General features: G+C 53.6%; 1 protein-coding gene and 1 long non-coding RNA gene across 2 annotated transcripts in view; both read left to right on the top strand.

Annotated features, from left to right (window-relative positions):
* HPS4 (HPS4 biogenesis of lysosomal organelles complex 3 subunit 2) overlaps positions 1-26,058 on the top strand; it is a 233,425-nt gene that overhangs the window by 68,257 nt on the left and 139,110 nt on the right. The gene's annotated exons all lie outside the window — the stretch shown is intronic.
* Positions 23,534-26,058, top strand: part of LOC133276053 (uncharacterized) — a 38,027-nt gene continuing 35,502 nt past the window's right edge. Inside the window, exon 1 of the long non-coding RNA XR_009745762.1 lies at positions 23,534-23,618. This is a non-coding gene — a long non-coding RNA (uncharacterized LOC133276053). The remainder of the gene's footprint in view (positions 23,619-26,058) is intronic.

Below are 26,058 nucleotides of genomic sequence, written 5' to 3'. Positions count from 1 at the left end.
AAGCTTTATTAAGAAAGAAGCTATTGAAATGACATACTCAAACATATTGCTATTAGGGACTTGAAGAGTATTTGCCTCATTAATGTAAAAGGTAGCTAGCAATCTTCTTGATCAACAGTGGCAATTTATTTTAAAGTGTCCATTTTCTGGATGTCAGAGGAAGACTTTTATTTATAATCTTATTTTCAATTTCCACAAAGAACACTTCACTCATGCTCTGGGCAGGGTTTTTCTGCAGACAATAACCGATTATAAAACTGTGCTCTCCCCCCCACACACATCCCCCTTGTAGTAGTGTTGACATATGGAAATGAATCAAAATGTAATAGGCATAATTACAAGCATTGTGTGCAGGCTACAATTAGTGTCTCTTCAAAGCAGACTTGTAATCAAAAGACACCAAGAGACGAGGAGAAGAAGCGAGCGGACGGTTCCGGGGTGAGCCAGAGCTGAGAGGAGTTTCCCACCCGCTGGGTGCAGAGGGGGTGCGTGGTGCCCGTCCGGGGTGTGCATGGGTGCTGGTGGGTGGATGGGCCCAGCCACCACAGTGATGGGCGCCGGCACCATGGGATGGGCAAACTCCCTTGCAGAGACAACAGGCGTGCGATTGCTTCACAAAGAGTAAACCAAGATCTTTCAATGCCACGTTTCAAACGTGATAGCTCCGTTTTTCTGAGCAATGAGGGCAATGGGAATTGTTTCCCAAATCCGTTCGATAAGTCAAAACAAAATCTGGAAATGGTATTAAAATGAAGGGGGACTTTCTGCCTAAGCAGTTGCTCCGCTCACCCAGAATTAGCTTGTTAGAACTTTCCAATTCACCAATGGTGAAAAATTATTTGTATTTTATTTTTCCGTGTGTTTGGTGAGCTGGAAATGCATCACTCACACCGCTCTAAACACAGGGTGCGATTTGAGTGGAAGCAAAATCCCATTACTTTGTATTCCTCCAAACCCTGGCGAGGGTGGCGGATCTAAACGCGGCTGCCTGACAGGTTTGCAATTCAATTTTTACCTGTCAGAAATGTATCAAACTGAAACTCTTTTTGCAGGAACATTTCTATGTTAATAAGTTTTTGCTTTGAAATAAACCCCCAACCTTTTAATAAGGCCAAAGCGTTATCTGGTGGCCTCATTGGAAGGGACTCGCTGGGTTTTCATTTTCAAATTCATTTTGCTCCCTAATAGTTTTTCAAAAATGAAGGTCAGAATGAAATGGTTTTGGCCGTTATTCAGCTGCCTGCTCCTATTGACCCAAACCACGCTGCTTTTTGCCCAGAGGTTGAGGAGGAATTGTTCAGATCCGGAGCACAGGAAGATTTGGGGTTTTCCTTCAGAATTTGGGTTGACAGGGACCTTAAAGCTCCTCCAGCTCCAACCCCTGCCACGGGCAGGGACCCCTTCCACTGGAGCAGCTTGCTCCAAGCCCCTGTGTCCAACCTGGCCTTGAGCACTGCCAGGGATGGTTTAAAGCCATTCCCCCTTGTCCTGTCCCTGCAAGCCCTTGTCAATAGTCCTGGGTGCAGGAGCAGCTCCTCCATAGTCAGCAGAGGGAGAGCTGCTGGTGTCAGCCAGGGAAGGATCAGCCCCATCCCCAGCGGGTCTGTGTGGGAGGACTTATATTTGTTTGCAGGAGCCAGATGGTTAAGGAAGAGAGTGACATAATTGTGAGAGCGGGAGCCATGCAAAGAGAGGGGGAGAAAGCCCCTGGGGAAGCGAGCCCCAAGGAGCACGGCCCCACGCCCCGCACCGGCTCCTGGGCTCTGCTTCCCACAGGGATTCATCCCGGGGTGCTCTGGGGCATCGCTCCTGCGCTCAGACATCCCGAGTTCAGATGCACGGAGGAACCGAAGCGCAGGAGCTGCTAATGCTGGGAAAGTTACGAGGACTGAAGCGGCGGCGTGACCTTGCTGTGGATGTGAAGTTCATGATCTTAAGCAGCTCTCCATTTATTAATGGAGGGGCCATTTATTAACCTACTGAATTCAGTTATGCTGCGTAAATCTGAAGTAATCCCATTGAGCGTGGATTTATACCGGTGTAGCTGACGGGGGAGCCCGGCTGGCTCCGGAACACGGGCCAGGCTGTCGCGCTGCTGCCCTGGGGCTGCAGGGAACCTTCGTGTCCCAGTGCTTAAGGCAGGTTTAAACCAGCAGCTCAATTCCTGCAAAACAAAGCTCCAGGAGCACGAACGCTTCCCACACCTCTGCCCAGGGGCAGTCCGGGTGGGAAAGCAGGGAAGGAATTAATCACCAGCTAAATGAATCCCCCGGTTCCACCCACAGCTGAAGCCCCAGGTCTCCTCCTTCCCACATGGACTTTAAACCGGCAGGACCTGTTGTATTTTATTCTCTCATTCCTAGTGTTTAATACAGGCGACCAAGCGAAGGCAATGCCAGTGATGCTGGAAGGGAGGAGAGATTTTCCTCTAAATTTTAACTGTTCCTTTAGGCCTTTGAAGGAGCTGAAGGAGAAACATGAATTTGGAATTACATTTTAAGCCTTCCTGTAGCCTTTTAAAATATCAGAAGGAACAAGGGTCTGCTATCCTCACCATCAGAACCGGGCACAGCCTCCGCTTGAAACGTCTATGAAAGCAACCCCGTGGCTTTGCTGTTGCCTTCCCTTATCTGCCTGCTCTTCTGAGCCCGGCTCCATCTCCGCGTGCAGAGCCTGCTTTCACAGCCCTCAAGAATAGGGAGGCTCTCGCCATTCCCGTCACGCGCCGGGGCCGCCTGGCCCCGCTCTTATCAGCGCCCGGCACATGGAGCGCCGGGGGATGCCCCGCTCCGGCTCCCGGCCCCGGGCTCGGGGCGAGCCGCAGCCGCGACCTTCAGGGTCTGGTTTTCCCTTTCTCAGGGGCAGGATCGTAGAGCCTGTGGCTGAACAGACCGTGGTAATCCCGCGGGAAAGCTGTTCTGGAGGTGCAGGAAAGGGCTTTGTGTGGGGCGGTTGTGCGGGCTCCTGGGGAAGCTCTGCGTGTGCAGGGATCCAGGGATGCTCCTGCGGAGCGGATCCCTCTGCTGCCCAGCGCTCCTGGGTGCAATCATTCTAGGGTTCGGGACCAGGAGAGGCACCGGAGCTCGGAGCCTGGCTGCTCTTCCTGCACTCCGGCTATGAGCATGCTCCTGCCTGTGGCAGCCCATGGACACTACATGGGAGCAGCATTTCCCTGGTGAATTAGTGGGTTTCTGAGTAAAGAAGCCCTCCTCCCCCAGCACACCTACACACTCCTCTGCACGCCCGCTCCCCTGCTGCCTGCAGCACAGCTCGCACGCACGGGTGCCACGCATGCACACACACACACGTGCACGCATACATGTGCACACGTATGTACAGGTGCACACACACATGTACAGGCACACGCATGCCCAGGCCCATCCAACCCTCCGTGTTCTGCCTCCCCCCCAGCATTCCGGAGGTGCGGAGCGTGGCGCCGGAGCCGTGGGCACTCGGCACCGCTGACAAGCTCGCCCACACCAGCCCACTGCCCATATGGGGTTTCACACGTACGTGCAGCTGAACTCGCTTAGGAAGCAGTTTGTTCCTCAGGCCATTGTGGGAACGGGTATTGCTGCCTGGGATTGGTTTTAGCTGGTTTCTCTCCCCTGTCCTTGTCTTCTCCAGCTCCCACATTCCAGGATGTCTGTGGGACAGAGGGGCTGAGGGGGCTCTGAGCTCACAGCCCCTGCTCAGGGGAGAGGGTTTGGGTCCGGACCTGACCCCATGGCCCTGCCAGCCTCTGCCCCCTTTAGTTTTATGGTCCAGTTGCCCCGGGCAGCCCATGTCCTGCTCACAGGCTTTCCCTTTCTCCTTCCCTCTCTCACATCTTTACCTTAGCACTTCCATTCCCTGTGGATTTTAGCGTTGCCAAAAGCCTCTCCTCTGAGCCAGTGCCCAACTTTGCATTTCTGAATCGTCTTCCCGACACCCCTGGTCTGGTGTGCAGCAATTGGAAAACTTCATCTCTTTTGGCTTTCTGTCCCTCCATGTATGCTAAGGTCCAAAGGGATTCCAGGCATCCCGGTCAGTGCATCTTTGGGCAGCGCCGACCCTGGCCAGGTGCTGGGATGGGCACTGCATCCCCCGGGATGCGTGGTCTCACCACCCAACATTGCCAGCGTTGCCTTTCCCACAGCAGCTGCGCCCACTCGGAGGATTTGGGAAAGAACCTGAGCTCGTCTTCATTTTGTTAAATAGCTTGAATTTCCACAGAAAGGACATTTGAAAGTGAAATATCAAAATGTGACATTTGGAAAATGTTAAAAAGAACATTGTTGGGTTATTGAGACTCTTTGTTTCAATTTCCCTTGAAATTGAGCTTTGTCAAAATCCCATCCATCGCCATGGAAAGTTTGTTCCCATAAACCAGCAGTTTCCAAGGAAATGGCTCCTGGATTTCCCGGGTTTGACCAGTAGTGGAGAAACGCCAGCATGGAGCTGGGTGTCCTTGCAGCTGTTGCAGCCCAAGCAGGAGGAAAGTGCTGCTATGGGGAAATGGCTTTTGCAGGGAGGCAGCCAGGAACCTGGGCTCCAGGATAGTTCGGTTCTCAGGAATGCTCCCAAGGACAACGAGGTTTGTGGCTTTGTTTCGTGTTCCTTCATAAAGCCAATGGGAATCTGTGGGGTTTAACTTCCCCTTCTGGGTTAGAGCAGTCTTAAACCAGGCATAAACCCACGACGGGGTTGTAATCGCTCTGGCCTAGTGAATGATGGCACAGAACAGACTGGGCTGGGCTCCATTCCTTTACACAGCATTTCTGTGGCTTGCATTGAGGATGACGTTAATATTTAGAGCCGTAGCCATGCCCTGTAGCCTGTGTTGAACCCAGCCCACGTTGCCCTAACCTCTGCATCCCGCTGGAGCCAGACCCAGTGCTCCCAGGAAGGACCCAAATTCCTTCCCCAGGCTCTGGGGCGCGGGGCCCAGCTCCATGGGTCCTGTGTGCAGTGATCGCAGCGGCAGCGGGGCTCAGGCTGAGAACACAGCACCAAACCCAGGGTGTTCTTTCCCTCCCATCCCACCCTTGGGTTAGTTATGCAAGTTAATTCCTTATTTTGTACTTGGTTGCTGCTCCTCTGCAGCAGGAAGAGGAGCTGAGCTGGCACGGGAGCGGCTCGCATCCAACTGCATCTTCCTGCCGTCAGCAGAAAGAAGGCAGAAAATGACTGTTCAATTAAATCACATATTTGGGTAAGCGTTCCCTTCTGAAGAAGTTGGTCTTTGCTTTAAAACTGGGAGGCACGATGAGCTGCTGTGAAATCATCGCCGGCATTAGATGGAAAAGAGCATTTTGTGTTTAAGTGTTGATTAAAAAGCAATATGTTACCGAAAAGCTTCGCACCAAACGGTGACTCCTGTCCCCTGTTGCTGGGTGACTCGCGGGGACTATCGCGATACACCCGATGAGTTTTCAGAGCTGTCTCTTCACAGAGCCATTTCCCAGCCCCTGAGGCTCTTGGTGGGCTATTTGCTGCGTTTCAGTGAGGCCCTGTAGGATGAAATTAATTCAGTTTAGCAGCCAACAGCCTCCAAATCGATTCATCCTGCAGTCGGGGTAGTTTATGGCCAAGAAGGATGGTTTTCAGCACATGGTGCTGCGCCGACGTGTCTGCAGCCACTGAAAGGAAACCTTGTGGAAAAAGGTATCCACAAAATTATCTCTTTTGTGCTTGGGAAATAGCAGTTATTTGGCTGCTCAAAAGCTGTCAAAGCCTCACAGGAAACCTCTGAGGGCAGCGGTGCTGACACAGCCTTTGCTGTGTGCCACAGCGCTCTGCGGTCCTGCCCTGTGTGGGGTGAGCATCCTCAGGCTCTCTCCCTGCATCCCAGCCCAGCCATGCCCTGCATCCCGGCTTATCTTTTGCTGATAGCAGCAGCGATTAATGGGCAATAGCAGGGAGAGGGGAAAGGCAGAGAAGAGGAAAAATTCACCTGGGTGGAGTGTCAGGGGAGGCTGCAGGAGGTGGATGGTGGGGATGCACCAGCTCCCCCTTGGTGTGCACTGTGGATGCGGGGCAGGAGCCATGGCCAGTGCAGAGGCAGAGGCTGGCTCAGAGCAAGCACTGACCCCCATCTCCAGCCGGAGGCCAGGCTCAGGCAGGTCTCTGTGGCCACCTCTGAAATCTGTGCTTGGGACAAGGCTGTGGCTACCAGGTCACAGCCCTCGCTGCTCCGCACCAGCCACGCACCTCCAGCACCCCTGGGATGCTGCACAAGCCCCTTGTGTCTGCAGGCTCCGACGGCTGCTGCAGAGCTGCCTGCCTGCCAGTCACCTGCACTGAAGTAGGTTTGATTCCGGCTCTCGGTTCTCCAGCCTGCTTCTCAAATGCTAATGTAGCTTTTGATGTACGTGTCTTCATCCTTCAGCAAAAGCGGGATCCAGCTTTGGACAAATGCAGCACCACGTTGACTACGGTTTTGCAACAGGAGCTCCCGTCCTGTTCCTTGACTTGATACCAGCGTTTTGTCATTTTTGAGGAAATAACAAACTTGAAAGTATTCGGCTTTGGTGCAGCAATTGCAGCTTAATTGCATGTCTCCTTCTGCCCACACAAATGCTGAAAAGTGACTTGGCAAACTTTAAAGGCAATCCAGGGACTGAAATGGGAAGACTTGACAAGCCAGCATTCATCAGCTCTGACTAACGCGTCTGTAGTCTCAAACCTGCTGCTGTTCCTGCTTTGGCCTGACATCCTGCTGCCCTCAAAGAATTTCTTTTGAGTCTCAATCAGCGGCTGCCGGGTGGCTGGGGCTGTAAGGTCCCCGCAGCATTCAGGCTGCCAGGCTGCCCACAGACCAGTACAGAACCGTTCCTGGGCAAGGGCTGCGGTGGCTGTTGCCCGCAGGCACCCTCACTTTAACTGTCACCTGCTCTCCAGGCCCCTCGTGCCACTGCAGGTCTGAACTGGCTGCAGTAGGTTAAAGAAGGTTTTCGTCTCACGGATCTTGCAGGCAGGGTGCTGGATCGCTGGGAATGCTGAGCCCAGGGAGCCAAACTAGACTCAACCCATCCCACCTGGAGGCAAAGGCACCGGTGCACCCGTTCACCCAGCACAGCCACCCCTGCTCACGTTTTCCCAAGCTAAATCTCAGCCAAGATGCTGAAGGGTGTGCTTCGGGGGGACAGCATGAGGGGAGCCGCTTGCTTTGCTTCTCCCAGGCACCTGCTGCCCTGTGAGCGGGTCCTTGCTGCCACGCTGTGCCCGCAACTCATGAGGAAAACACTGTCGTGACCCCCCAAACAGCCAGACCCCCACGATGTTTCACATGAGGACACCCAGGAACCGTTCCTGGGGAGCCCCTCTGCTCCCAGGACTCTGGGGCTGCCTGATGTGGGGCAGACGTGGTTCCCAAATACATCATCCTGCGCTCCCTGCGAGTGCAGAGGTCCCTGGAGCAGCAGGGAGAGGGCCGGGCTGACATTAGTGGTTAGTCTGGGAAGCCTGCGAATGAGGTCAGGAACCCCCAGAGGAAGAGCAGGGAAGGAGCAAGACAACCACAGATCTCTGTGGTTATGTGCTCAGGTTCAGATGCATCTCGCAGGGATGGGGCTGTATTCAGCCCTCAGGCTCAGGGTGCTGGGACAGGCAGGCTCTGAGCTGGGCTGGCCTCACAGGGTCACAAGGCTCCAACCAGCCCAGACTGAGCCAATTCCAGCCCCAGCTCCCCTTCCTTGGCAGGGTGGGATCAGCGTGGAGTTAGGGTGCCCTTGAATTCATTATTGTGCTTGAACTGCTCCGCACGGCTGAGCAGGTTTAGTGTACACAGCGTGCTGCTGCCTTGGCATGGGAAACGCTGAATCTACAGGCTTTTGCAAGTAAAATCTTTCAGATTTCTCAGCAAATGGTGCATGCAGTTCTTCAGGAGGATGTTTTGCTGTTTTCCCAACCGTCAGGCTCATCCGGCATGTTTGAGCGACGGCCTCATTTATATACAGCCCTGGCAAAGTGAGGGGAGTGGATGTTCTCTTCCTTCAGAAAAGGCACAGTTTACCAAAGGACAGGAATTATGTAAAGCAACGTGATTTACTCACGTCCCCAAGTCTGTAAACAGTGTGAGTTATGCTGCACGGTGCTTTTGAAAAGATAACTGGGAAAGGAGGCCCCGTGCTTCATTTTGTGAATGAGTGACTCTATTGTGTAATGCTGGGGTTTATTCCATTTCATACTGCGTACACAGTACTTACTGCGCGTTTGGAAATGAGCAGCAGAGGAAATAGATCTTTGCTGGAGGCAATTGCTTTCCCAATAGTGATAGAAAACATCATGCGTGGCAGACTTGGAGGTTATTATTTTAATACCTTCCTGCTCGTTGTAGAGCATCACGCCTGGGTGCTCCAGCTGGCACTCGGGGTCACCCCCTTCCTCCTCCTCACCAGGCACCAGCAGGCTGGGATGTCACAAGTGCATCAAGTGCCCCCGGAGCAGGGAGGATGAACCAGCAGCCCCTGCTGTGCCCTGCAGCAGTGAGGTGCATGACCAAAGCACTGGGCTCTCCCGCAGGGCTGCTGCATCACCTGAACCACCTGTGCAGGCAGAAACGCTGCAGCCCTCACTGTGCTGTGCCCCCAGGGATGCTGCTGGTGCCTTCCCTGGTGCCAGGCTCCTGGCAGGACCCGTGGCAGGGTCAGGGCTGGAGCTGGCTCCTGCCCCAGGAGCTGCTGCCTCCGTTCTCCAAGACTCCCTTTTATTTGTTCTACAACAGCTTGAAACCAAGTAGGGTTAATAGCCTTCCCTGCGTCCTGGTGAGATGAAACTACCATTGGGAGACCCAGGACAATTTTTATATAGGATTAGAAAACAAAAATCAATATTTAATTATCTGTAAGCTTTTTGTGTCACTGCATCCTTAGCTTGCTAACTGTGAGTGCCGGCTGCCATGGAGAAAGTAAGTCATTAAAGGTGCAGTATCTTTTACTGGCCTTTTATGGGCCTGCAGTAAATAGAGTACATTATCACTTCTCACACACCCGTATTGTTATTTATCTTTACAATCTCTATTTACCTATATTTATGGTAGATTTCTCCTGTATATTATATGGCCAGGTTAACTTTAACGGGCTTCATTAAAACATGCACTTAGCAAAACTTCAGAACATCTTTGTTTAGACAGACAGCAAGAAACCAAAATGGGAAGGATGAGGAAGAGTGCTTTGTGCCAGCAAGTCCCCAGCGCTCGGGAGGTGAAGGGCAGGTGATGGGGATCCTGGTGGCTTCAGGGCTGGGGTCCCACCACCACTTCGGAAAGGGCCTTTGGGTCTGTCTTGGGGAGCATCCGCCTCGCAGAGGCAGGAGGAGGAGGAGGGTGGGCCCTTTGCTGGGCAGTGGGGCTCAGCCCCAGAGTGTTCCTGATCTCAGAGCTCAGGGTCCCCCCCCTCGTCCCTGTTACACCTTTCCCCATCAGCTGACTCCCCAGCTCCTCGCTGACGCCCCGCTGTGCTCCATGGGGTCCTCTCTGCGCGGGGGCCATCACCTGCACCCCAGCGCTCGCAGGGACCTTCTAAGGACAATAACCAAATCCCCTGGAAAGCGCAGGCTTCCCCCGGCGGGAAGCGGCAATTAGCGGCTCCTTTTGCTGCAGCAGTTAATTTTTTCCAAGCCTCCCCTATTTGCAGTGTTTCCCTGGTTAATAATGACGAGCAGCCGCTTACGCCATAAATAAGTTCCACAAATTTCGCAGATGCACCGGGCTGTTTAAGCAGGGAAATTGAGCAGCATATGTCTGAATGGTTAATTGACTTAATTGCTGTTAGTTGGGCTATTAGCACACTTGATCCACCCCAATGACCGCAATACTTTCTTAATGGTGTTCATTTTATTTGGATGCCAAGCTCCAGTTACCATTACAGGGAAATTTCCAATTGCTGATTACCTCATAAATATATAATTGTAGTCATAGGCTAAATAAAGCCAACAGGCATTAATAATGAACAGTGTTTGACTAAGAGCCTTTAAAGGATGATGGAAGTTTCTTTAAAGACCTTAGCTATTCTTGAAATGTAAATAATCTTTCATGCTTCTATTTTTAATGATGCCGCATCCTTTTCCCAGTCGGCACCGAGCTCCAGGAGAGGTAAAGTTGCATCCACAGCCCAGTGATGTCCAGAGAAGATAACAGAGGGGCTCTCCCAGGGTCTCACTATTCCTCCCCAAGCATCCGTTCCCAAGGGATGCTGGGATGGTTTCTCAGTGAGTGACCCCTGGCACCAGCCTCTCAGGCAGGCTTCTTAAAAACAGGTTTTCCCACTCCCTATCCGCAAGGAAAGGGAAAAGCAAAATGGCACCAGGCCAGATCCTGCCAGTGCCTGTGGCAGTGGTGGGTGACCAGGACCCTGCTCAGGACCAGCCGCCCCCCAACAGTTCAGTCCATCACCAAACAAATCCATAAATAAGCAAAAGCACTACAGGTGCCCCAGAAGGCAAATAGGATTTACCCAGGAGAGGAATGGCAAGGGGAAAACGGCCTTTTCCAACCCCAGCGTTGTTCCTGGCTCCGGAGACAATTTAATTATCCCAGGCTATTCTTAACTGACCTAGTAAAATAACCTGCCGAGCTCTGTCCACAGTAATTACCTACGATTTGCTAATTCATGTGGAGAAGAAATTACTCCTAGATAGTCTGTTAATCTTTGATTCCTAACCATGAGCTCATTTACTCTGGACTTGTTCCCTACTGGCACCAGAGAATTACATTAGTTATGTTCGGCTATTAGGGAACTAGTTATAATCAGTGTTGTCTCTGATGGGCTGCTTTTATGTGGGTGCCTTGTAGTGGGTGCCGTGGCATGGCCATGCCGCCGTCTGGGGCAGGGGGGGCTTTGGCTGCTTGTTTCAGTCCAGGAGCCTTTGCACTGATTGGGGTTTGGGTCCATCCTATGCTAAGGAGTGGGTTCAGGGCATGCAGCCGCCTCTGCTCTGGATGTGCTGCATCACGGACATGGTGAGCGTGGGAGCAGCATCCCATCGCTGTCCCCCCCTGCACTGCTGGAGATGTGGGGCTGCTCCATGGGGGGCTCTGCTGCATCTGCTGGGAAGTGGTTTCCCATTCCCAGCCCTCCTGCCTGTTTCTATGGACACTGCTGTGGGTGGAATCGCTGGACGTGTGTGGGGATGGGTGTTGTGAGGGAAGGGAGAAATCAGGAGAGAGGAGAAGGCTTTTGGGGAGCCGAGAGTGAAGCACTGCTCGTATCCACCTGAGCTGCCTGCCTCCGGTGCTGGGGTCTCTCTGCACCCCAGCCACTCCCCCCTTACCTGGGCCCCCTGGGGAGAAGGGGGGCCTGGAAGCAGTGGAAGGTCCCATCCCAGGGCTGGCACCCCGAGGGCAGCGGATGAGCCTCCTGCCGGGAAGAGCCAGGCCTCCAAGGGTGGCAGTCCCTGTGTCCTGCCCCGTTCCCACGGGATGCTGCCCACACGGTCTGCCTCTGCCAAGCCAGGTCCAAGGCTGCCCATCCCTCACGGATGGGGAAACAGCTCCCCTCCATCCCGCTCTCCATCCCACCCACCCTGATAAGCACCCCCAGCAGCAGCCTCCACCTTTCGCCCAGCCACTGCTACAGCCCAGTTCTGACGGAAACCGGGGTCCGGGCAGACCGTGCTTCAAACCCGGGAAACGAGAAGCAGATGTTAGCTTCAGCAGGGAAAAGGTCTTGGGATATGAAATAGTTTCACCTGGTGCCTTCATCTTCTGGAAAATCACACGTGCCAATTCCTTTTGAAAATGATCAAAGCCAGGCTCGGGGTTTCCTCTCTCCTTCCCGATCTACCCGAGTCTGTTTTATCAGATGGAGTTTAAAGCAAGAGTGTGTTTCATTTTAAAACAGACTAAAAAAATATTTCGGCCTTTTGGCTTGACCATTCAAACCATCTGGGTTCACACGTTTCAGATGTTGGCCCAAAGAAGAGGAACAGTGGTAACAATAAGGAAAAGTACCTAATAATCAGTTTAATACAATGCTGCGTGGGACTTAGGAAGTTGGCATATCCAAAATTATTACCAGAAGCCCAATCTTAATCCTTTTTAAGTTGGGGGGGAAATGGATCAAAAATTAAAATGATATCAAGCATAAAATAATCTTCTGTCTGTGTTGCACTGATAAAAAAATAGAATATGTAATTACCATGTAAAAACTGCTTATGTTTGTGATTATATGTTGCTGCCATCTCCAGGTCCTCACTGTAAATGACTTAATTGGGTTGTCCCGGTACGTGGATGCAGGGAGTGTGCTGGGTTTGCAGAGTGCCCATTGCCGGGCTGGGCTCCCACCCAAGTACCTGGTACCTGCCCAGGGACCAGGGGACCAGAGTCACGGATGAGATTCTGCATGTCCTGGGATGCTGCAGCCTGTGCAGGGGGGCTGCGAGCCCTTGGGATGCAGGGAGCCTCCCGGCTGTGATGCTGCGCTCGGGGCTTCTCGTTCCTCCTCCTTTTTAAGTGCCATATCCCACCATGGATTGTTGCTTACCACTGGCAAGCAGGGTAATGAGGGGAGTGAGCAGAGCCTGCTGGAACAACGGCCCGGGGGTTCTGCCGCGCTGGTGGGGCGGCCCTGGCGTGGGGTCACCTGCGGGGCTGGCAGCTCTTGAGCTTCCAAAGTGCCTCAAGGGCTGTTGAAATCAACGAGGGGACTGGGAGGGGAGGACAAAGGACCCAGTGCCCTGTCTAGACGCTAAATGTACTTGAGAATCAAGTCGTGGGATTGTGTCCATGTAAGAGCAGGCTGGGCAGACCTGCAGCAACCGGTGTTCAGCTCTGCGAGGAAATGGCAAAAAGCCCCCAGCTCAGCTGGCAAAACTAAAAGGATGTGCTCTCTTTGTGGCGTTGAATAGCGCTCGGGTAGAGAAGTCATTGCCTGTGAAAGGAAAGTGGGAGGCAAACTGCAGGGTATTAGAGAAGCAGCAAGCCCAGGGCAGGGCCGGGAGCACGAGGTCCAGTGGGGTCACGGCATGGACTAGCCCGAGCAGGGGGAAGCATCGCATCTATGCACAGGATAAATAACACCCGAGTGCTCTCCAGGTACAGGACATACCCAAAGCCTCTCTGCATGAAAGCTCCGATCTGCATCTCCTTGCGAAACAGATAGCAGTGTGCAATAATAAATAGCTGCCCATGGATAGGCTGTGACTGAGTACAACATGTATAATGCACCAGGATTATGTGATTTTTTATGTATAAAAATGTCTTATTAGCTTTCTGGCTTTTCTCCCACATATCAAATAACAATACCCCACTTACAGCTGAAGTATGCTCCTGTTTACTACCCGCTGTATTTATTACAGCTGAGGAAATAGATTTTTTTCTTTTTTGTTCTTTTTTTTTTATTTGCTAAATTTAGCCATTTTTCTGGTGGTGACGCTCAGCATCGCACAGAAAGCAATGTTCTCAAATAAGTTCATCATTCTCAAAAGCCTTTGGTGTCATTTAGCGAGGAATTCTTGCTCTGGAAAACATTTGGATGCAAATGATGGCCATTACCACAATTAAATATTTATTTTTGCCCCCAAACGTGGAGATAATTTCATAACTAACGCAGGGGGGAAGGTGGCAGCGAGGGGAGCATGACAGGCACTGCATGTGCTGTGGGCACCCATGGGTGCTGGGAGCAAACCGAGATGGGTTCAGTGTGGATAACACTGCAGGAGCGAGTCCTGGGCCAGAGGGGCACCCCCCAGCATCCTCCATCCCTGGTGCCTGGTTAGCAACAGCGCTGACTGTCACCAGGAGGTAATTCAGGTCCTGTCCCAGACAACAGCATGGCCCTTGGGGTGGCAGTTCCCCTGCTCTGGGGGGATACACTTGTGATGAGCATGATTTGTTCTCTGATTTCCCAGGATCCGAAACCTGTTTGATGGTAAAGGTCAGGCGAGCTCCGTGCAGACAAGCTGCCAAATGTAGATGGCCAAAACTACAGAAATATGTAAATTCTTCGTCATGGACAATTAACATTTAAGTTAAATGAGAGCTAGGAGCAGTGACGGCACGAGAGCCAGGGCTGCGCCCATCACACCTCGCCAGGCACAGCCCATCTTAATCCCTGGCTCCCATCAGCGCTCGGGTGTTTTACCATCAATAAATCAGGAATCTGGGGAGCACCTTCCCAGGGAGTTTTGGCCAGTGGGGTCCTGGGCCACCTCCTTCCCTCTGCCAGACCTGCTGTGCCTCCTGCGATGACCAAACCCTGCTCCCCCAGCAGCAGGGATGGCACAGTCCCCCAGTGGCTCTCTCTTTGGCTTGGTGTTTATTACGCTTTTGAGATCTCAGGTTCCCGTCTCCTAGAGGCCTTTCCCTACCTTGGCTGTACCTGGAAATCTCTCATTTCCTCCCATTTCTTTAACTGGCCGTGCTTTCCTCCAGTTTTCCTTGCAGCACATCTGGGACTTGGTGCTTGAGCTCCATCAGGCCAACAGCTGCCCTGAAGCTTTGCTTTTGCCACAGCACTGCAGAATCCTGCCATCCCCTTACCAAACCCTTGTGGCTGGCAGAAAAGGGACGTGTTTCCTATAGCTGGTCATCGTGGAGGGGAAATTCCATACGGGACAAGCACCTCTTGTACCGCGCTCGGTAAAGGTGGGGCAGAAGGAGACAGGAGGGACTCTTTAATGAGGGGGGATGTCTAAAGGAGTTTGTGAATGGACTGGGAAAGTCACGGGCTTAGGATCACATTGCGCCTGCTGAAAGAGCTCTGTAAATGGAGCCATTATCGTGGCAGTAACTGATCCGCCTCCTGGCTGAGAGTCATGGAGATTAGACATTAATTGAACACGGTCTCTAAGAGGGGAGTGTTCCAGGGTTAAAATGGGGAGGCAAAAGAAACATTAGAATTGTAGAATAGAGAGGGGCTGTTAATAAAGACACAAGGGCAGCTGTGCACCCAGCGTGGGGCTGGGGTAGGGTTTCAAGAGCTGGGGTCCTCTTTCTGCTGAAAGGGACCTTCCATGGGGATGTAACCCTAGGAATGGAGCCTGGAGCCGTGGCTGCTCTGGGGATGGTGACACAGGGGGGCAGCCCCTGCCTGGCCAGGGGGGCTCCAGGCCCCTGTGATACCACGGTACCCGGCAGGGGGACAGGGTTGGTTGGTCACCTCTCATCTCAGAGACTTGGGACTTGTCCACTGAAGGCAGTGGATCAGGAAGGATGTGATGAGCAGAGGCAGGGGCTCACTGGGATGCTGTGCCCTAGCACAGCTCAGGCTCAGTTTAATACCGGAGTCACGCTGAGACAATGATTTTCTTCGTCACAGCTTTTCAGTTCATTACTCTCCCTCTTGCTTTTCTGCAAATAAGTAAATGCACTTAACAGGTTGCTGCAGGTCACCTGCGCTGGCTGTCCTGTGTGCGCTCGGCCCCCACACTGATAGCAGAGTGCTCTTACGGATCTGAAATGGCAAGAAAGGGATTTAATTCCAACCTTACACTTGCTGCAAACCCAGACCGTGGTGCAGCGCAGCCGAGGCACCACGGCCGTGCCAGGCATCCTGCTCTCAGGCAGGGTTTGCAGGATGGGACATGGTGGCTGTTTCAAAGAGCACATAGAAACACCGAGTCCTGGTCTGAGACCCAGCCCTGAATGTCAGGATCACTCAGAGAAGTGACATTCCCACCCATGGCCAGGCTGGGCTTCAGCTGGAAGCGGTGTGTGGAGGGAGCCAGGCTCATATTGATGCAGCCAAACTTTGGAGACGTCAGTTTTGCCACTTTTGTGTCTGACAGGCCTCCACTGACAGCTCTGCTGAGCCCTGATCCCCGGATAATCTGTGTTCTCCTCGCTGTTTCCTCAGGCAGGGAGCTGGCACGTTTCCCCTTCCTCCTCTCCCACCGTTTCCACATGAGCAGCCCCAGCGTCGCGCACAAACCCATTTAGCAAATGGATTTTTTTCTTGTGAAGTGTTCAAAAATAGTGGCTCTTTATTATTAAAGATGGTGACTGGTGTATCATGACTCAACAGTCTGAGGGCAGATCTGCATGCTGCGTGTCAATACTTCACGTAAGCAACTGCAGCAATCAATAGTTCAAGTATATTTCCGCATTTATTACATATTCAATCGACTAACTCGTGCTCTTTCGTCAATACATTAACTGATAATAAAACTCTGTTTACTATAGAAAATATTAGACGCTATAACAAATACTTGAACATTAGTGTGAGCGGTATTGAGCTACAAAGGAGCAGCAGGAGGGAGCTGTGTAATTCCTCTTGGTTAAGCCCACCTTGTGTGTTTAAAGGGAAAACAAGATGCCTCAGAAAAGAGATTAGAACCCTCCTGTGCTAATGCAGACCTGAAGTCCTCAAGGGCAGATGAGAATGAGCCAGTTCTGGATCTGGAGTAGGTGCAGGGTCTGAGCTGCCTGCTTGGACCAGTTACAGAGACCTCAGTGCTGTGGCTTGGGCGCAGACATCCTTCCTCTTGCCCACTCACTGCTGCCACAAGGCACAGCCCTGCGGGACAATAGCCGTCAGTCTGTGGTTGCAGGGGCCCTGCAGTGAAGCCCCATCCCACCGGCAGTGCCCGGGACCTCCTCCGAGCCACTGCTCCAGTTAAACCCACTGTGGGGCTGAGCAGTTTCCAGCTCTAGCCCCGTCCCCCAAGACAGGGCTGCAGGCACATTTGGGGTCCTCTTGCTTGTACAGGGGAACCCCCTGAAATGCACAGCAATACTTAACAGCCAGGAAGCATCTTGTGGCAATTTACAGGGTATTAATGAGCAATCTGGTACATATGGGAACAAATGAGAGCTCTTGCGTTAATACCAGGGTCATTAATGCATACGCTAGCAGAGGAAATAATTAGGCTGAATTAAAGCTATGAGGCTGCATTGGCTGGTGGTGTGTGCGTATGGTTCATGGATGGTTCTCTGAATCCAGGGATATCTGGTTGGAATCTGGGATCACCTTGGAGGGCAGTGGTGTTTCCCTTGCCCACAGGTGATGCAGCACCAGCTCTGGCATCACCGCTGCAGCCAGGGATGGGCAGCGGAGGTGGTCTCTGTCCTTAAGAGAAAGCAGCTGATGGTTTGAGTCAGATGTGCAAGAACAGGGTTTTTTGTGTCACTTTTAATTAAGCTTGATAGTGAAGCCTCTATTAAGTGTGAGGAATGTGTCCTATGAATGCACTGCATTACTATTAGTTCTATTTTATTTTTATCATTGTTATTATTTATTAGTCTCAGACCCAGTAGTCCATCGGTTTGTTTCAGAAGAGCCCAGATGAGGTTCAATAGTCGTAGATCATCTTCCATTGAGGCTGACACTGGCATTTTCTCTCCTCAACCATCTATCACGGGTGCACAGGCTCGGGAGCAGGTTTGGTTTTATGGTGTCTGTGTGAGTGAAGCTGATGAGGATGGAAGCCCTGGCTCTGCCGGGCAGTGAGGCTGCATGGGAGCTGCGTCCCATGGGATGCTGGTGCACCACTCTTCCTGTGGTGGCCTGGCAGAACCCAGAGCAGCCCCGGGAGGTAGGAGCTGGGTGTGCTGGGGTTGCTGCCCTGGCCAAGTCACATCCTAGTAAGGATTTGCTTGTGCAGAGCAGTTCAGAGAAGAGCAGAGGGCTATGATTTTGCCTGCACTGAGGATCACACCATGTGCGATGTGGCCAGCTCCACGTGGGTGAATGATCCTTACACATTCACTTGGAGAAGGTGGTGGTGGTCCTAGTGCAGCAGAGCAGGGGCCAGCCCTGGCTCAGGGTGAAAGCAGCACATGGGTGAAGGAAGGGGGTGAGTTAACTGCAGCGCTGCAAGTATCAGTAATGCACAATCCCGTCGTGAAAGCAAAGGGAAGAAATGAAATCATGAAAAGTGGGATGCGAGAAAACTGAAATCATCTCAAGTGCAGTGGATACGGGGTGAAGGAGTGAGGAAGGGCTCTGGGCTTAACACAGCCAGCACTGGCTGTGCCCACCAGCACGCTGTGGTTGTGTCTGTTGCTCCCAGCCATGGCCCAGCAGTGCAGGCAGCAGCACCCAGTGCACACAGCAGCACCCTTCCCTCTGCCACACCGCGCAGGCAGCACCCTGTATAACGCAGTGACCGGCCAAGGCGCTGGTGTCCAGATGCGTGTTTACATCCCTGTGCTCTGGTGCTTTACGAGGGAGAACGCCTGTGTCTGTGTCACTGCTGATTGCCCTCTGCTTGTTCTTGCATTTGATAGCTTCAGACAAGCAGCCTTCACCTGAGGACATGTCAGAGCGTTGCTGGTTACTTGTCCAAAGGGGAAAACATTCTTTATCTCCTTCAGTAGCTTGTGCTTTATGATGCAGTAACATCTCTGCTGCCAGAGCTGCAGCCTCCTCGGATAGCATGAGATACAGATTACTTCAGTGATTCTACAGATACTCCACGTATTGAACCATCTCCAGTGAATGAGGGAATAACAATCTGCAATATTTTCAAAGTGAGAAAAGGGGCTTCATTCCCAGAGATGGGGTTTGCGGCAGAGGGCAAAGACAGCTACAGATGGAGCAGTGCAGGAGCCGCCTGCCCCACTGCAGACACAGTGGTGAGGAGGTGATAGCCAAGGGTGCCCCATGAGGCTGGTGGCAGGGACCACTGCAGGAAAGCGCTGGGCACGCAGGGGTGATACCATGCAGCTGAAGCACCAACCTGAACCAAATCCAGATTACTGCAGGGGTGGGAGTGATGTCTGGGTGGGGATGGATGCAGGATGCGCCATCAGTGCTCCCTCAAAGCCAGCTTGGACTGCGGGGGTACCTGCAGCCCCGCACCATGCCCTGGGGTCCTGGTGCAGCCCTCCACAGCCCAGCCCCCTGCACGGGCTAGTGTATGGGTGGTGTGTGGTTAATAAAACACAGGCTTACATTTCCCTTTTCAACCGAAATTAGCATCCTTCATTGCCAGCTCTGAGAAATATTCCTTAAGGGTAAGAAGTTTATAAAAAATTTAAAGTAACAAAGGCAAACTTATAAAAAATTCATCCCTGGGTGCTGATTGCTCCATTAAACCCGCGCGCCTTTCCGTGAGAATACAAAATTCACAGGATTAATTATGTAAACAGACAGAAAAGGCACAACAGCTGAGAACGGGACTAATTAGCAGCAGAGCCGCCAGTGCCAGCCTGGACCCGCAGGTCGGCTGCGTGAGGATAACGCACCCGGCGCTGGCCTGAGCCAGTCACTGCCTAACTGCTGAGGTTCAGAGCAGCCTCGGCTGCGTTGAGTGAGCAGTGAGTGCGGGGACCCCGGCTTGGCTCTCCTGTGTGTCCTGCACGGCAGCGCTGCCCGGGAGCCCCGCGCCAGGCGGCTGTGGATTCACTGTGGGGATTCACTGTGAGGATGTGTGCTGCGAGACGTCTCCTTCATCCACCCGCCAGCTCCTCAGCGCTGGCTCTGCCCCATGGACCCCATCCTGCTGGAGCCCGTACACAGGTTCCAGTGCCTGAGAGCTTCCTTCTCCTGATCGCTCAGGTTTAATGATCGCCCGGCTAAATTCAGAGCAGGCAAACACAACGGACGGGATCGGAACAAGCAAGAGGCTTCTCATTCACAGGCACATGAGCTGTGTCATCGAGGTGGAAGTCACTTGCTAATGCCGGCCTCCACCTTGCATTGTTTTTCACTGAAGGAAGATTTTCAGGAGGAGAAAAGAAACTTAAGGAACACATTTAAAAGTAAAGTTGAATAGGTCGGGGCTGTGGGAATACAAATGCTGCTGGAGCTCCATTCGGATTCTTTCCCATCGCTGTCCTCAGCTGGAGAGGCTCGGGCGGTCCTGCCGCAGAGGAGGTGCTGTCAGCAGGATTCATGCAGGGGTGCACCAGCTCCCATCACAGGAATGGGGAGTGCCAGGCTCCCAGGGGTCCCCAGAGAGGACTGCCAGTGCCATGGCTCCCATGGGAGCGCCCAGCCAGTACATGGTGTCTCTGCTGGTGTCCTCACTGCACTTGCAGCTCCCAACGCTGTGGGAGAGGATGCGGACCTGTGCAATGTGGGGCAGTGGAAATGGAGATGCTGGGATGCTCATGGTGCAGCCTCGTTCTGTGCTGGTCCCTGCACAGTGGACTCCTGGCAGAAACAGTTCTGGCGGGTGCTTGCTTTGGAAGTGCATCTGATTCCTGTGCAGTTTTGCTCCACTGGTAACTCCCCTCTGCGATGATCCCCTGGGCAGGTGACTCAAGAGAGAACAGAGGTCTTTGTCCCTCTGTGCCCCAGGGTTTTCCTTACCTGATTGTCTTCCTTCGGCTGGATGAATGTCCTGACTGAGGTGACCTGAGCAGTGGGAACATTCCCATTCCAGCGCCCATGGGCACTGGTGAAAGCACTGCCTGGAGGCAGAGCTGCGAGCCCCTGCCCAAGCATCTACACGCTCACTGCCAGGCCCTGGGGCTCCTGGGGATGGCAGGGACACCGTGCCTGGCTGGAGGTGGCACTTTGGGTGTCCCGGTCACGCTGATCCTGTTTGGATACAAGGCCGCAGTGTGCTGGGGCAGCCGTGCTGGCCGGTGAGCACCGTCCCGAGGGCTGGCCCCGTCTCCCTCCCTGCAGAGCCCCGCGGGCGCTGTCACGTACGAGGCAGAAGCGCCACCTCAGATGGGGAAGGAGCAGCTACATTTAGCGAGTGCAGGAGAGGAAGTGTCTGAGTTTCACAGGAGCCCCTCGCCCACTCCCTTTTCTCACCCGCTCAGCTCAGCGCATCCCTGAAAACCCCCTCCCTTCATCCATGGTTATTTTTGCCCATGAGCTGCAGCACGAGGGGGTTGGAGCATCTCACCATGCCCAGGTGAGCTCTCGCAGGGGCTCGCACAGGTTTTGCAGCGTGAAGAAGCTCCATTACCCCATTGCCATCCACAGAGAGATGCCTGAAAGGATTCGCCTCTTCCCCCTCTGGATCTGGATTTCTGCTGCAGTTAAGATGAAGCAGTTGTAATGGGAGCTCTGACGGTTCATGCTCCACGTTGCTCTTCCCTGGTGACACTCCAGTTCAAACACCCTCCTCTCCTTCCCACTGCGGCAAGCACCAGCAGCACAGTCACTCCCCAGTGCCCTGGGCTGGGCTCTGCTGCCCCATCCTCTGGCTGGGCACTGAGGTACAAAGTGATTAAAAATGGAAAGCAGTTTTGCTTTTATTTTTATAGAATTTTTTCTTGTTTAAACATTTCCCCACATTTCTGTGCAGCAAAAGGGCTGGAAACCCATTCCCAACCAAAAGCATAGGCTGAGAAACAAAGGCTGCCCCTCATATGTGTGTGCTCCCAGGGCAGGGCTTGGGCTGTGCAGACAAAGGGGTTCCGTGGCTCTCACAGGCCTCACACCCAGCAAGAGGCGTCGAGAGGTGGCACTGGAGCGAGCACTGCCCAGCCCCGAATCCAACCCAAATCAGCCGGAACCAGGGCTGCTGAGCCGGGAGAGCATCCCTCCCAAAAGCAGGACCAGGACGGAGCCATGCGCATCGCGGCTGGCACCATCACGGGCGGTTCCCATCACTGCAGGCAGCTGCTGAGCGTGTCTCTTCCTTCCCAACAGCTGCTGGGATCTGACCCTGTCCATCAGGCAGTACCAGGCAGCCCAGCGAGCCCACAGCAGGCTGCTCGCTGACATGAGTGTTTTCAAACATGCAGGCAGCTATCTGATCGGCGCCTTCCCCAGAGGACGGGCTGGGGGATCGGTGCGTGCTGTGCGCTGGGTTTTGCCAGTAAATGATGCTGCTTCTGAGCAGAGTTTAACTCTTGAAGCACAGCAGCAGCCAGGCTTGGTGCTGTGTCAGTGGCTCACGGTGTCCCGGCTCTGGGGAGTAAAGGAGACTTTGGAGATGGAGGAGGCAGACCTGGAGAGGATCAGGCCAATGGGAGGTTTCCTGCTGGTGCCACCATCGGGGGCAGAAAGAGGCTCAGATCCTGTATTACATGGAACTGATGGGTAGGGAATAAAAATGGGGTTTGTTGTCTTGGGATATAAGATAATTAATGCTGATTAAAGCAATATAAATGTCACCAAGCATTAGCAGGAGAGCCAAGAAATCTCTTCACCCATGAACAAAGGATCCTTGCATGGGATGGGAACAGGGTGCAGAGGGAATGGGAAGCTGCAGGGAAGCCGCTCCCTGCAGAGCGCCTCTACTGCCGCAGGAATGGGGACCAGGAAGTCACTTCACACCTTGAGCATCATTCGGGCTCTGTCTCTCCCTGTTTCTGGAGACATGGAGTGCTCACGCCTCGCTCTCACCTACACCTCTGCCAGGGAACCCTCCTGCGCGCGATGCTGGTACCCGCGGGGAGCAGGGATTCCCCATCCCTCACCCTAAACCACAGCAAGCAGGAGGAGAACCCGTGCAGCCCCCCCCCCAAGTGAAAAACCCTTGAGGAGGGTCCAGCCCCCGACCTGTGGTGCTGCCAGATGTGCCCACGGTGCTGCGGCTGCCCCCACAGAGCAGAGCCGTGCACTGGCAGCACCAGCAGCATGGGATGGCGGCAAGAACTGGACCCAGGCGCAGGGCAGAGCTGTGCCGGACAGGACAGGCAGCCCTGCAGGGAGGGATGGGGGTGCTCTCCCAACACACAGCCCCATTCCCACCTTCATCCCTCCTGCGCCAGACCCTCACTCTGAAGGCGGAGGCGCTGCCCTGCTCCAGCTCGCTTAATTGTGTTCCTCACTTGAGCAAGTCATTAGGCGGGAGGCGGAGGAATGCATCCGAGCACCGTGTTAATTTACACAACTATTTACTTAAGCACCCGGCACCCCTCTGCGTTCTGTATGCAGCGACCCGCCTGCTCCCTGTGTTCTCACTGCAGTATCGATCCGCGGCACTTCAATACCCTCATTGAGATTCCGGGCACTGGCTCAGGGACTCTATCTCGGTGTCTGGTCAATAGCTTATATTTTTAATTTGTCGATAATCAGTCAGGACCTTGGTGTGAGTGCTGCCGAGGCTCTCTGCTCAATGGGGAAGGTGAAATCACTCAAGCAGGGTCATGTTTATGGCCTAAGCTGAACCATGGGAAATGGAGATATCAGTCAGGCTTATGAAAAATAACATGCTATATTATTTTTCATAAAGCTGACAAAATCATATTTATTTAAAGACAAAGATAAGGCACCCAGCTGGCAGCACTCACTTTCTCTTCTCATCCGAGCCTGCTGTGCCCTGGGAAGTGCAAACAGCCCCCACATGTGCAAGCCTTGCACCCACACCCTGCTTCCCGGCCCCCTGCCCTCAAACCTGCCCCCTTGGGACCACAGGGGGTGCAGATACAGGTATGGCCTCATCTGTGCTCGCTGCTGCACAGGGCACGGGGCCGGAATGTGCCTGTTGCTGCTGCAGCGCTGTGTCCATGCTCGCTCTGTGCTCACACACAGGGCAGGTACCCAGGAGCCAGTGACAGCCCCACCGCAGCACCCCCACACAGCTTGTGCCACTTCTGCTGCTCCTCAACCTCTCCTTGACCTCAAGCACCAGCTGAAACCAGCTGCTGGCCTGTAGCCTTAATTAACAGCACCGGGGGGCAATTAAGCATTTGGGCTGGGTGTGTACATATAGTTCAGGAGAGGAAGGTTCTGGGTCTTTGGGGATGTGCTGCGTGGGGCTGCTGGCTCCATCTCTGCTCTTCAAGAGGGTCAAAGCAAGGATATGCGGTTTTCATCCGGAGAAGACAACATCCTTGTTTCCAGGTAAGGGCTGGGCGCCAGTGGCTTTTTCAATTGCTGCTTGGATGAAATGTGTACTTTGTTTTAAGGCTTTTTTGGAAAGTTGAGGATTTGATGAGACCGAGTTAATGTCTAAAACTCTTGGGTTTTGGAGCCTGCATCTGTGAGCAGTGCCGCTGAGGGCACGTTGTTAATGGTGCTGGCTTTGGTGCGATGGTACCTGTGAGTTCTGGGGAAGAAAAAAGCCAAGCAGCTTTCAGCTGCAGTTTCAGCCCCAGCTTGCTCTGCTGGGTCTGAGGGGTGTGCACCGGGGCCGTGTGAGCCCCAGGAGCTGTGTGTGCAAGGGTAAGCGTGCTATGAAGGCTTCCCAGGTAAAACCGACCCTGCTGGGTTCACCTCCCGTGTGACATGGGAGGCTTGCTGCAGCTTGTCCCCACCCCTGCCCGAGGCAAGGGCAGAGCTGTGGCTGTCCGGGCAAACAGGGCTGGTCGCAACAGCGGTGGAATAGTTGTGAGGATGTTGTTGTTGGAGATGCGCGTTTGCGAGCACGACTTGGCTGCAGTCATTTGGATCTTTGCGCTTGGTTCTGCTTGAAAAGGGTTTAAAGTAAAAGGAAAGGTGGAATGAGATGTTGGAAAGCCCCGAGGTGAGATGAGCTGACAAGTCAGAAACTGCTTCTGCACACCTGGAGAGGCTGCAGCTAAGGAAAACCTGGAGTGTTGATCTGGGAGACATCAGTTACCTTGGCAATGCTGGGAAGAGGGCTGGGGGGCTGGAGGGATGGGGCAGGGCTCAGATGTGGGGTTGTTGCCTTGCAGAGGTGGTGTGGGGGCAGCAGGATGTGATGTGCTTCCCAATGTACCCAAGCACTGAAGTGGGCAGAGGGTGTTGTGGTGCAGGGGGGAGCTGGGGCTGTGTGAGAGCAGTTTATGCACGTGGAGTGGGGAGGACCCCAGGGAAAGGGTTTGGTGAGGCTGGGCTGGGGTGATGGGGATGTGTGCGTTCTGCATTCCTGAGCAACCACGGCGATTAAAGACGTGTAAGGAGGGAGGGGGGCTGGCTGAGGAGCGGTATCCGAGCTGGAGGCAGTGTGTGGTGCTGCAGGGATGTGTGTGCCCTGGGGACAAGGAGCTGTATGGGGAGGGGGCACCTTGTCTCTTCTCCCTCCCCTCCTCACAGGACTGACATTGGTGTGAACAAGAGGCAAGGCTGAGAGTGGGGTGGGGGGTGCCTGTGACCCGCCTGTGTGCGATGGGTGATGCTCTTGGACTGAGCACGGGACTGCCCCTGCTCTGCTCCCAGGCTCAGCCCGCACTGCTGATGCCGAGATCCCCTCTGTGCCCATGGCTTTGTCCGCCCCTGCAAGTGCCGGTCCTGTCCCCTCAGGAAAGCTTTTGCTCACCAGCCAGGCTGAGCTGGTGCGGGGCTGCCTCCCTGCCGTTCTCGCATCCACCAAGGAGCACCAAGCTCCCGTATCTCACACTTGTCTCCTTCGATTTCCCTGACAGCCAATTCTGGAAAGTTGGAAGGTGTGCCATTATCTAGGACTACATTATGAAAGTGTCACACGGGTGATGAATGGCAGCGCTCACAGGCTCCCGAGGAGCAGGAGGGAAGAGTGACATTAGGAAAGATTTTCTTTTTATGGTTTCTTCAATAGGGAGGGCTCTTTGGAGGGCTGTATTTCACAGCAGACCATCAAACACTCCTCTGGCCTCCCAAACTTCCCAGGAAGCTGCCGAAGGAGGGCCCTTGGAAGGGAGAAGGTTCATTTTGGTTCTTGCCTTCCTGCTGCAGTGAGCTCCTGGACAGCAATCTCTGCCCTCACTCCCTGCCTGGACCGGCCATGGGGATGCCCATGCTGTCCCCATCTCTCCCCCATCCCCTGCCCATCAGCCCTGTGGCTACTCTGGGCTGGCTCTGATGCTTCTTATGCACCACCTCATGTTCTGCTGCGGGAGCAACTAATAAGGTCCACGGGCATGTCATTTAGAATGGTATTTAATAGTGCTGGAAAAACCCTAAAGACCTATTGACCGCGCGGTACAGTGTGTCAGTGCGGTTTACAGGCAAGTACAAGGCGAACATCAATAACCCCCTGTGTGCTGTTACTACACACATCTCACCGTTAAAATAAAGATCCAGCTCAGCAGCTGGGAACCTGTGTGTGCTTCTCCTGCCCTGGTAAGCCCGGTGCACCCCTGGGTGAGGGCAGGGACAAGGCTGTCCCTCTGGGCCCTCCCCAGTGTGTGCCCGGCAGCGTGAAGTGGGTGATGCTGGGGGAGCTGGGAAGCAGCATGCACCCAATAGCACGTGTTTGTGACCACGAGGAGTTTCTGGTTTTGTAAGGGTTAAGGTGTGTACACTACAGACAGAAATGACACCTGCAAACCGCTCTGGTATTGGGTATTGTGGTCCCAGCTGCAAGGCTCTGGTGCTCTGCCCTAGGGTGCTCTCACCTTTA

The sequence above is a fragment of the Pezoporus flaviventris genome, unplaced genomic scaffold (genome assembly GCF_033815535.1).
Source record: "Pezoporus flaviventris isolate CSIRO_AGI_PZ_B2104156 unplaced genomic scaffold, CSIRO_AGI_Pfla_v1 ptg000041l, whole genome shotgun sequence".
NCBI lineage: Eukaryota > Metazoa > Chordata > Aves > Psittaciformes > Psittacidae > Pezoporus > Pezoporus flaviventris.
This window is presented reverse-complemented; position numbering and strand designations above follow the sequence as displayed.